We start from the raw sequence: 12,565 nt of genomic DNA, 5'->3' as shown, positions 1-12,565 counted from the left end.
TGGAATGCCCTCCCGCGGGAGGTGGTGGAAACGAAAACGGTAACGGAATTCAAACATGCGTGGGATAAACATAAAGGAATCCTGTGCAGAAGGAATGGATCCTCAGGAGCTTAGCCCAGATTGGGTGGCAGAGCCGGTGGTGGGAGGTGGGGCTGGTGGTTGGGAGGCAGGGATAGTGCTGGGCAGACATATACGGTCTGTGCCAGACCTGGTGGTGGGAGGCGGGACTGGTGGTTGGGAGGCAGGGATAGTGCTGGGCAGACTTATACGGTCTGTGCCAGATCCGGTGGTGGGAGGTGGGGGATAGTGCTGGGCAGACTTATACGGTCTGTGCCAGATCCGGTGCTGGGAGGTGGGGGATAGTGCTGAACAGACTTTTATGGTCTGTGCCAGAGCCGGTGGTTGGGAGGAGGGGCTGGTGGTTGGGAGGTGGGGATAGTGCTGGGCAGATTTATATGGTCTGTGCCAGAGCCGGTGGTTGGGAGGAGGGGCAGGTGGTTGGGAGGCGGGGATAGTGCTGGGCAGACTTATACGGTCTGTGCCCTGATGAGGACAGGTACAAATCAAAGTAGGGTATACACAAAAAGTAGCACATATGAGTTTATCTTGTTGGGCAGACTGGATGGACCGTGCAGGTCTTTTTCTGCCGTCATCTACTATGTTACTATTTTTAAACGAAAAAGAAAAGAAAAATTTCTTCCCCCTCCTACACGACATTTTCCTTCATGCAAATTCACAAACTAGAGCTGAAGTTTATGAGTTGCAGTGCCAGGGTACATAGAAGAGCCAGCGAGCCGGCAGGGTTCCGCGGTCCTGAGGAGAGTTCCCTCTGCAAAGTTGGCTCTGTTTAAGTCCGTGGAGTCACAGCAGGGTGCAGGAGCAGTGCCTTCACATTTTTGGCACTGGAAAGGAAAGTAAAAGGCAAACCCACACATTTAGCAACTTTATCTGAAACAGCTTGCAAAAACCCATTTCTTTTCCATGACATGTGTCTTCCATCCATCAGTTACAACTCGCACTTCCAGCCAAGTCAACTTTACGCTGACTCGGGAAATAGGGCCAACCATTTAAACCAAACCAAGTCCGGGGGTTCCAAGTAGCGTACTAATGCTTTCTTTCCATGTCACTGTTTCAGTACTGCATTTTCCTACAGTCATTCACAAAACGGTCAAAGTAATAATTGCTTTAAAACCAGCCATCAATGTGTATTAAAGGTTGGTTTTAAGGCCAGTGTCGCTTCCGCCAAAATCTTTTGTTAAATGCTAAATGTTTGAAACTAGGGTTCTGCAGATGATTATAGGATATGTTACCACCGGCAGCAGCAAATCACTGCTCAATGTGAGCCTTGATGTTACTCCAAGCTCTGCTGGAAAACTGTTACTTAGATGGCATCCTCACTCCCCCCCCCCCCCCCCCCCCCCCCCACAGACAGAGGTTCTGGGCTGCAGTGGTCTCACTCTGGTTTCTTTCTTTACAACATCCGTAAAATCCGCCCCTTTCTTTCCGAGCACTCTACCAAAACCCTCATCCACACCCTTGTCACCTCTCGTTTAGACTACTGCAATCTGCTTTTTGCTGGCCTCCCACTTAGTCACCTCTCCCCTCTCCAGTCGGTTCAAAACTCTGCTGCCCGTCTCATCTTCCGCCAGGGTTGCTTTACTCATACTACCCCTCTCCTCAAGACCCTTCACTGGCTCCCTATCCATTTCCGCATCCTGTTCAAACTTCTTCTACTAACCTATAAATGCACTCACTCTGCTGCTCCCCAGTATCTCTCCACACTCGTCCTTCCCTACACCCCTTCCCGTGCACTCCGCTCCATGGATAAATCCTTCTTATCTGTTCCCTTCTCCACTACTGCCAACTCCAGACTTCACGCCTTCTGTCTCGCTGCACCCTACGCCTGGAATAAACTTCCTGAGCCCCTACATCTTGCCCCATCCTTGGCCACCTTTAAATCTAGACTGAAAGCCCACCTCTTTAACATTGCTTTTGACTCATAATCACTTGTAACCAATCGCCTCCACCTACCCTCCTCTCCTCCTTCCGGTACACATTAATTGATTTGATTTGCTTACTTTATTTATTTTTTGTCTATTAGATTGTAAGCTCTTTGAACAGGGACTGTCTTTCTTCTATGCTTGTGCAGCGCTGCGTACGCCTTGTAGAGCTATAGAAATGCTAAATAATAGTAGTAGTTTCCCTGCGGGGCTCCGGTGGCTGACGTGGCTCTCCGTTCTGGGCTGCGACTTCTCTCCTGTCGTTTTCTCTTTCTTTTTCTCGATATCTGCATATGGAGTAGAGCTGTTGTCTGAAGCACGCAAAGAATTGGGCTTTCCCAGTAATTTGATATGAAGTTCTTGCGATCTTCTTGAATAATTTAGTCTGAATCAGCTTGATCTGTACTGCGGGAAGTGCTGTCAAGAGGAAGCCCAAATTGAACCCCAAACATATATATGATCCCTGAAGCAGTGGTTTTCTGCTGAAACACGGTCCCATGTTGGGTCTTTTTTATGTGAGGTGCTTTGACAATAAAGTAAACTTATATTTGTCTGCTGGAGGTTTGTGGCCTACCCTTATTGTTTTGCTTTTTCATGTCTATGTAGGTTCCCCCCCCCCCTCCCCCTGTTTTTCCTTGTTTTCCTCTGCACGCTGATCCTTTCTCCTCCAGCATTCAGGGACTCCCCTTCCCAGGGCCACCGAGAGACTAGGCCGGGCCCGGGGCAAGGCCGCCCCACCTGCACCCCCCTCACTCCTGCCCGCCCCCCCCCCCCCCCCCCGTCGCTCCCCCCGCCGCTGTAGTCCGCGGTCTCACCTGCCTGCCTCCCCTGCATTCAAGGCAACAGTCGCAGATCGCCTCTCTTCTGGCCTTCCCTCCCTGTGTCCCGCCCTCATCTGATGTAACTTCCGGTTTCCGCGAGGGCGGGACACAGGGAGGGAAGGCCCGAAGGGAGACGATCTGTGACTGCCGCTTCGAATGCAGGGAGCCCGGAGCCGAGGAGGCAGGCAGGTGAGACCGGGAACTGCAGCGCCGGCGGCCTGACCCTGGCACCTGGTCCCCCTTGGAGGTCCGGGGAATTTTGTCCCCCCTGCCCCCCTCTCAGCATCCCTGTCCCTTCCAGACCCTACTCCCTGTACCTTATATTATCAGGTCCCCCTCCCAAGCCTACTCCATCCAAAGTCATCAGAAGTATGATAAGGCTAGAAAGGAATAATCATCTCTATTGCCCTGGCACCAAAATTCAAAATGGTGCCAGGTGACCATATTATGTTCTTTGGGGAAAAAAAGATTAAATAAAGTCAGTCACCCAGTGCCATTTAGAATTTTTCTGCTGGAGGGGAAAAAAGGAGGATATATTCCACCCCCCCCCCCCCCACACACACACACACACACACATCAAACAGCACGTAACTTTGGATGGGGTAGTTTTTGGAGGAAGGCTGGATGAGGGGGAAGGGTGTGATCGTATTCTGCAGGACTAGACTGGTGGAGCAAGCGAGCCTAATTTTAATACCAGAAGGAGGGTTGGAGGAATGCAACGTCGAATAACAGTTACCTTCAGTGTCACTTTTGTTTTGTAGCACAGGACATTATAGCATACATCAGACTGAAGACAAACAAAAACGAGGAAAAAAAAAACTCACGCGAACAACAGGCAAACAGAAGTGAGGTAGATCCAAGGAGGATATCAAGTGGTTTTTATTGGAAAAACAGAGTGGCGTTCCTAGGCTGGCTGACACCCGGGGCGGATCGCCAATGCGCCTCCCCCCCCCCCCCGGCGAAATTACCCCCCCCCCCCCCCGGGGTACAGCGCGACCCCCCCCCCCCCCGGGTGCATTTTTACCTGCTGGGAGGGGGGGTGCCGCACACCTGTCGGCTCCGAGTCCACTCGTTCCCTGCTGCTCCCTCTGCCCCGGAACAGGAAGTAACCTGTTCCGCGCAGAGGAAGCAGCAGGGAGGGAACGAGCGGACTTGGCCAACAGGCGCGCGGCACCCCCCCCCAGCAGCGTGCACCCGGAGCGGACCGCCCCCATTGCCCCCCCCCCCCCACTTGGTACGCTACTGTGTGTTGGCCCGACGGGCCTGCCTCAAAAGTCTGGTGAATCTCTAATGTTATAGCAGAAAGGCTATAACATTAGAGATGTTAAAGGTCACACATACCTCTCTCTGGGGAACAGGTCTATAGGAAAATAGCTACAATAGGTGTCCTATGAGAGCAAGGTCAAAACTTCAACTCTAACACCCTGATTTTGCAAACTCCACTGATTGCCACTGATGGAAAGGCGCTGTTTTAAAATATGTAGTATGGTCTTTCCGTCCCTGTGTAGAAATGCTCCCTTGTGTTTGGAGAGGCCTTTACCCTCTTTTAAACAGACAACCACTGCAGCGGCAGGTTTTATTAAGATTTCCGTCAGTGAGTTTGGTCAGATTTATTAGATGGCTATCTTCGTCCTTGCCTAATCAGGCAGATCTAGTTAAGAACTCTCTTCCTACCTCAGGGGTGCTCTTACCACGATGCGGTAAAAAGGGCGAATAAAAAGACCGGAAAAAACACACAGCCATGCGGTAAGCTTGCACTTACCATGTGGCTATTCGGTGGTAAGGGCTCCGGTGGTAACCCCCTGCGGTATATATATTAAATAAATTTATAATTATTTATAATAAATATAAATTAACACATGCATTCCACGCGGCTGTGGAATGCATTACCACTCACCGTAAGAAAAATCCGCGACTTAACTAACTTTCGGAGATCACCGAAGACCAACCTGTTCCAAAAGGCATACCACAACGATAAATCCTAACTACCAGACAACGAGACTCAAGCCTGAACCAGATAAAACCTAACTCTCTATACTCGACTACCAAGGTCAATCCTACCGCGAATGAACTTTAACGCAATACCACCCTATCCCCAATTGCGAAAACGATCTCTTTATACTTGACTGCCTAATCTACTATATCAATCATGATCTTGAATGTTATACCACTTGTACCTCTCACTCCGGAAATGGCGATCGCCATGACGGAACAATGTAAGCCACCTTGAGCCTGCAAATAGGTGGGAAAATGTGGGATACAAATGTTAACAAATAAATAAACAAATATTTTTAAAATCCAACAGCGCAGGAAATGGTGCATGCTGCAGGCGGAACTGTCGCCAGCGGCCACGTTTTGGCCAGCAGTAGTTCCGGGTTGTCACAGTCCCCTCAGCGCATTCTTTGAGGAACTATTTAATGTTTCCTAAGCACCTTAAAACTTTTCTATTTAAGTTTATAGTCTAGAATGTGAACTTTGTTTTGTAATTCCTGGATAAATTGTTCCGGTTATTATTATTGTGATCCGCATGGCACTGCAGAGGTTTTGAGGAATATAAGACCGGAATGTACTATAATGTAATGCAATGTAATCGAAGAAAGACACCTTCCAATTAATCCTACAGATGGATGTGGCTGTGTATCTTCTAAAAGGCTCATTATTTCCCTAGAGTTGGCTTTTAAAGTGACAAATGTGGCAGGCAGAGGAGCAGTGACAGAGGCTTTACAGTTCCACTGATTGAAATATGAACCAGATATCAGAAATGGTCATCATCTTTTCTTCTGTACATCAAATGCTACATGGATTTCCTTGGGGACAGAAGTTGAAACTTACTTAAACAGAACATGGCTACACCGAAGGAAGAAGTGCGTTGAATCTTCCAGTTCTAATGTGGGGCACGCCTCGGGATTATATTGCCACCCGTTACTCTGAAACTAAACATGACCAAGAATGAGCTTCTCATCTTTCCCCCTAAACCAACCTCTCCTCCTCCCCCATTCTCTATTTCTGTGGATAACACTTTCATCCTTCCTGTCTCATCAGCTCGTAACCTTGGGGTCATCTTCGACTCCTCCCTCTCCTTCTCTGCACATATTCAGCAGACTGCTAAAACCTGTCATTTCTTTCTCTATAATATCAGCAAAATTCACCCTTTCCTTTCTGAGCACACTACCAGAACCCTCATCCAAACTCTTATCACCTCTCGCTTAGACTATTGCAACTTGCTTCTCACAGGTCTCCCACTTAGCCATCTCTCCCCTCTTCAATCTGTTCAAAATTCTGCTGCACGACTAACATTCCACCAGGGTCGTTATGCTCATATTAGCCCTCTCCTCAAGTCACTTCACTGGCTTCCTATCTGTTTCCGCATACAGTTCAAACTCCTCTTGTTGACCTATAAGTGCATTCACTCTGCAGCTCCTCAGTACCTCTCCACTCTCATCTCTCCCTACATTCCTCCCCGGGAACTCCGTTCACTGGGTAAATCTCTCTTATCTGCACCCTTCTCTTCCACTGCTAACTCCAGACTCCGTTCCTTTTGTCTTGCTGCACCATATGCCTGGAGTAGACTTCCTGAGCAAGTACGTCAAGCTCCATCTCTGGCCGTCTTCAAATCTAAGCTAAAAGCCCAGCTTTTTGATGCTGCTTTTAACTCCTAACTCTTATTCACTTGTTCAGAACCCTTATTTTATCATCCTCACTTTAATATTCCCTTATCTCTTGTTTGTCCTGTTTGTCTGTCCTAATTAGATTGTAAGCTCTGTCGAGCAGGGACTGTCTCTTCATGTTCAAGTGTACAGCGCTGCGTACGTCTAGTAGCGCTATAGAAATGATAAGTAGTAGTTGTCATACTGGGACAGACCGAAGGTCCATCCAGCCCAGCATCCTGTTTCCAACAGTGGTCAATGCAGGTCACAATATCCCAAAACAATACAATACATTTTATGCTGCTTAGGGAAAAATTATGCTACCCCAGTTTCAAGCACTTACTGGCCAATATTCAACGCTATTTAACTGGTCGGGAATGGCTACTAGCCGGTTAAATGGCCTTTAGCCAGCTAAGCACTAATATTTAGTGCAAGATAGCCGATTATCTCTTCTGAATATTAGCGCTTAGTGCAGAACAGGGTTACTTCCTGTTCTGGGGCAGGGGACCAGCAAAGCCGACAGCAGCACGCCTGATCTGTGCACCCCCTTGCGAGGAGGAAAGGTGATGGGATGATGCGCATCGGGGGAGGGAACGCGCCGAGGGGGTGCAACGGCAACTCGCTCCAGGTGGCAAACAAGCTACGTATGCCACTGAACTCCAGTAGTTGGAAATATGAACGGTGCCAGGCAGACTTCTAGAAGCTGTGCTCCAAAATTGGCAGGGAACGACAGAAATTAAGTATGGCAGTGTTTAATCATTGAAGAAGCGGAACCTGAGCAGAGTGCGAGACTCAACTCTGGCCAAGTGCTTGGGCAGACGGGATGGACCGTGCAGGTCTTTATCTGCCAACATTTGCTATGTTCACATGGATTTTTTTTTGTTTTGTTTTTTTAACTAAAGTTTATTTTTCAATCATTCTCACATCCCCTCAAAAGAACATTCTCTGGAACATCTTGATGTATTTTATGGCTGGTTTTACTTAGGTATTAATTTATACTCACCGAGCAAAGTTTCTCTTTAGCCAGGCATCAGTTTTTTTTCCCCTTATAATTGAGATTAATGGAGAGCTGTCAGACTAGGTGACGTCTTAAAATTAATGTAGGCCTCAACATGAACAGCGCTTGTACCGAAGCGCTTGAAGTATGTGCATCTCCTGCAGGGTACTCGGGATAATCAGAACTAAGCCTTAAGGAAGAACATTCAGTCTCTGGAAATTCTGGGATCAGCTTTGTCATATGGAACAACCCCATTTTACATAAAAACTGTGGGCCCGAGATTCAGCCACCAATGTTAAATCCAAAAATTCAATACCAGGCCATGTCTGAGTAGCTGTATTGAATTTCCAGTATCTGGAACTGGCTAAAGCATTGATGGTCACTGCATAAAGATAGGACTGACTTTGGAAGATCCTTCACTCGGTTCTCCTCTATTTTTGTTTACTTGTCTTCAGCCCTATTTTCCTGCAAGGCAGGGGCAGACTGAGAATGGTCTAGGCCCCTGGGCAATGAGGACCATTGGGCCCCCTAGGTCCTACTGCCCTCCTCTGGTCCTACTCCCCCTGCCACTGGACCTTTCCTTTAGTTCTGCAGCTAATTCGGCCATCTGCCGCTGACACTGGAACTTCCCTCTGCCGCAGCCAGCACTTATGAAAGAAGGAAGTGACATCAGAAGGGGCGGGCCGCGGCAGAGAGAAGTTCTGGCATTAGCAGCAGACGGCCGATTTAGCTGCCAGTGTCCCTGCCTGCGAAGGGGAGGTTTGGGGATAGGAGTACAGAAGGGGAGGAGACAGCTCCAGTTCTGCGTCCGGAGGAGAGAGAAGGATGTCGCACATTGGGCACGTGGGAGGGAAGCACTGGACCCTCCCATTGTCCTGGGTCCTCGGGCACTGCCCGGTTGTCGGTATGGTCAGTCTGCCCCTGCAGCAAGAGCTTTGCGCTCTAGCCAAAAAGGTTTGTTGACTATACCCACAGTTTACATAAGTATTGCCATACTGGGGCAGACCAAAGGTCCATCAAAGCCCAGCATCCTGTTTCCAACAGTGACCAATTCAGGTCACAAGTACCTGTCAAGATCCCAAAACAGTACAATACATTTTATGCTGCTTATCCCAGAAATAAGCAGTGGATTTTCCCCAAGTCCAGTTTAATAATGGCTTATGGACTTTTCTTTTCGGAAGCTATTCAAACCTTTTTTAAACCCCACTAAGTGCTTTTACCACATTCTCTGACAGTGAATTCCAGAGTTTAATTACATGTTGAGTGAGAAATATTTTCTCTGATGCGTTTTAAATTTACTACTTTGTAGCTTCATTGCATTCCCCCTAGTCCTAGTATTTTTGGAAAGCGTGAACAGATGCTTCACATCTACCCTTTCCATTCCACTCAATATTTTATAGACCTCTATCATATCTCCCCTCAGCCGCCTTTTCTCCAAGCTGAAGAGCCCTAGCCGCTTTAGCCTTTCCTCATAGGGAAGTCGTCCCATCCCCTTTATCATTTTCATCGCCCTGCTCTGTACCTTTGCTAATTCCACTATATCTTTTTTGAGATGCGCTGACCAGAATTGCACACAATATTTGAGGTGTGGTTGCATCATGGAGTGATACAAATGCATCTTCCATTCCTTTCCTAATAATACCTAACATTCTATTTGCTTTCTGAGCAGAGAGTTTCAACATATCATCAACGATGACACCTAGATCCCTTTCCTGGTCAGTGACTCCTAATGCGGAGCCTTGCATTATATAGCTATAGTTTGGGTTCCTCTTTCCCACACGCATCACTTTGCACATGTTCACATTATGTGCAGAAAGGTGAGCTGGTCAATATTGTGTATCTGGATTTTCAAAAGGTGTTTGACAAAGTACCTCATGAAAGACTCCAGAGGAAATTGGAGGGTCATGGGATAGAAGGAAATGTCCTATGGTGGATTAAAAACTGGTTAAAAGATAGAAAACAGAGAGTAGGGTTGAATGGTCAGTATTCTCAATGGAGAAGGGTAGATAGTGGGGTTTCCCAGGGGTCTGTGCTGGGACCACTGCTTTTTAACATATTTATAAATGATCTAGAGATGGGAATGACTAGTATTAGTTTTACATTTGCTGACAACACAAAGTTATTTAAAGTTGTTAAATCACAAGAGGACCTTACGAGACTGGGAGACTGGGCATCTAAATGGCAGATGACGTTTAATGTGAGCAAGTGCAAAGTGATGCATGTGGGAAAGAGGAACCCAAATTATAGCTACGTGTCACGTCTGTGGCCGTGACCACCCTCATACTCACCCTGTTTCTGGGAGTCAGTGGCTGTGCTGGCTTCTGCTTGTCTCTGTGTCTGTCTCTGTCTTAGTTTCTCTCTGGCTCTGTGTGCTGATTGCCCTACTGAATCTCACCTGTGTGGGCTTTGCCTCTTCCAAGATGGCTGCCGCCTCTTCGTCTCTGCCAGTATCCAAGATGGCTCCCGCTGTTACTTTCTATGGGATGCCTGCTCTGAGTGTCAAGCCTCTGTTTGGTTGCAAGGTGATTGCTGCACCTGTGGCTCTGGTGTTGAGGGGCTTTATTAGTGACTTGGAAACTACAGTCCTGGCCTTTGCATTGCCATTCCCTCCGCAGTGCCTTAGGTCCCGAGGTTAGTGTGCTGTTAGCACCGTTTTGCTTTCCTTGTTATTTGTTCTATGGGTCTCCTACCCTTCTGTGGGTTTTCAGCCCTTCTGTATTTATTTGTTCTGTGGGTCTCCTACCCTTCTGTGGGTTTTCAGCCCTTCTGTGTTTATCGCTTTGTGGGTTTCCAGCCCTTCTGTATTTATTGCGTTGTGGGTCTTCTGCCCTTCTGTGTTTATCGCTTGTGGGTTTCCAGCCCTTCTGTGTTTATAGCTCTGTTGGGTTTCAGCCCTTCTGTGTTTATAGCTCTGTTGGGTTTCAGCCCTTCTGTGTTTATAGCTCTGTAGGGTTTTAGCCCTTCTGTGTTTATCGCTTGTGGGTTTCCAGCCCTTCTGTGTGTATAGCTCTGTAGGGTTTCAGCCCTTCTGTGTTTTTTGCTCTATGGGTTTCCTACCCTTCTGTGTCTAGCTCTGCTTGCTCTCTGTGTTTGTTCCTAGTGTTAGATTAGCCAGCTTAGCTCCGTCTGGTTTGTAGCCTGTGCCTAGCTCTGCTAGTTCTCTGTGTTTGTTTCCTGTGTATGACTTGTTAGCTTGGGCACAGCTTTGTGGTTAGCTGGTGTATAGCTTTACTAAGTCTCCTGAGTTTGTTCTGTGTATGTTTCCAGTGCATGACTTGTTAGCTTGGGCACAGCTTGTTGTTAGCTGGTTTATAGCTGTTCTAGTCTCCTGAGTTTTGCTCTGTGTATATACCTGTGTATGACTGGTTGCCTGGGTATAGCGTTCCTATTAGCCTGGGTACAGTCTACTAGTCATTATGTTGATTCCTGCTGACTGCCAGAACCCGGACAGTTCCTGCTTGTCTGCCTTGCCTTCACCTAGGTGCCACTCCTGGATCTTCATTCCTGCTGTTCCTGTAAGTCCTACCGGCTGCCAGAACCTGAGGGCTCAACCCGAGGGGGAAGGCAGTCAAGTGTAGGTGAAGCCTAGGTCCAGGGTGTTCCAGTTCCGCTCCAGTGTGTTCCAGTCCAGCGGGTTTCACTCCTGTATGTTCCTGTCCAGTGGGGCCACTCAGTGTGTCCAGTCCAGCGGGCCCCACTCCAGTGCGCACCTGTCCGGTGCGTTCCAGTTCCGAGTGTTCCAGTGTAGAACTCCAGTCCGGAGTTCCGGTCCAGTTTTGTTTCCTCTCTACCTGGAGGGTGATTTGCCTTAAAGGACTCACAAACCCCGCGCTCCCGGGGAAGAAGCCTGAAGGTATGCAAAGGACCTCGAGAGCGCGTCCCGCATGGGCGGGCACGCGACAGAATGCAAAGGCCATGAGTCCGGCAAGATCATCCGTCCAGCTGGGCTTCCTGCCCATGACTTTGGTTTCCAATGGACAATCCAGGGTCCAGCACCAGTGCAGTTCCTGATTATGGTGTGGATTTCTACAACCCAATTTTTTCTCTGAACCCTGTTTTGACGCTCCATGATTACCGGGAAATACTTTTGTCTGATCCTGCCCTGAAGGATACTCCTGAAGCAGTAGCTGAAAGAAAGCGTCTCTGGTGGCGTCTGGTCCGCCATAGCCCAGTTTCTGACATGAATCCTGCTATCTCGCTCTGGGATTACCGCCTCAGACTTCTGGAGGAGCCAGCTCTGCGGGATACTCCGGAGGCTGAGGCCGAAAGAAGACGCCGGGGAATTCCTCCGCTCAGGCCCCCTCAGCAGAGCAGCCTGCGGTACCATAGCGGGTTAGTTCCTATTCAGGATTACAGTCCACCAGCGCTGAGTCCAGTCCGAGGAGGGTTTCAAGCAGAGCCTTCGAATCCTGTTCAAGTGAAGCCGCCAGCTAAGCTTCTGAGTTCAGCCCGAGGGACGGTTCTATGCAGGTCCATGAGGTCCGGCCGAGTGAGACGGCGTACCAAGCCTCTGATTCCAGTCCAAGAAGGGCCGACACCTAGGTCCCTGAATCCAGTCCAGGGGGTGCTTCATACTGAGCCTCCGATTCCAGTTCAGGTAGCGCTCCCAGTCAAGCCTCTGAGTCCAGTCCGAGGGACGCTGCAAATTGAACCTCCGATTCCTGTTCGAGTGGCACAGCTGACCGAGCCTCTTGTCCTCCTTCAAGTGGCAAGCCCTCTGAAACCTCTGAGTCCAGTCCGTGGGGTGCTTCTGACGGAGCCTCAGATTCCTATGCAAGTGGCGCTCCAGGTCGAGCCTCCAGTCCTCGTTCAAGTGGCACGCCCTTTGAAGTCTCCCAGTCCAGTCCGAGGGAAGCCTTCGATGGAGCCTCAGATTCCTGTGCAAGTGGCGCTTCGGGTCCAGTCTCCGGTTCTTGTTCAAGTGACCCGTCCAGTCAAGCCACTGAGTCCAGTTCGAGGGGGGCTTCTAACCAAGCCTCCGATGCCAGTCCACAGGGTGGTTCAGGTGGCACCTCCGCTTCCAGTCCAGAGGGCACCTCCTATCAAGCTCCTAAGGCCAGTTCGAGTGGTGCTTCAGACCGAGCCTCAGTTAAAGTCCAG

This window comes from Microcaecilia unicolor, chromosome 2 (genome assembly GCF_901765095.1).
Source record: "Microcaecilia unicolor chromosome 2, aMicUni1.1, whole genome shotgun sequence".
Classification (NCBI taxonomy): domain Eukaryota; kingdom Metazoa; phylum Chordata; class Amphibia; order Gymnophiona; family Siphonopidae; genus Microcaecilia; species Microcaecilia unicolor.
Note: the sequence above shows the minus strand (reverse complement) of the source record.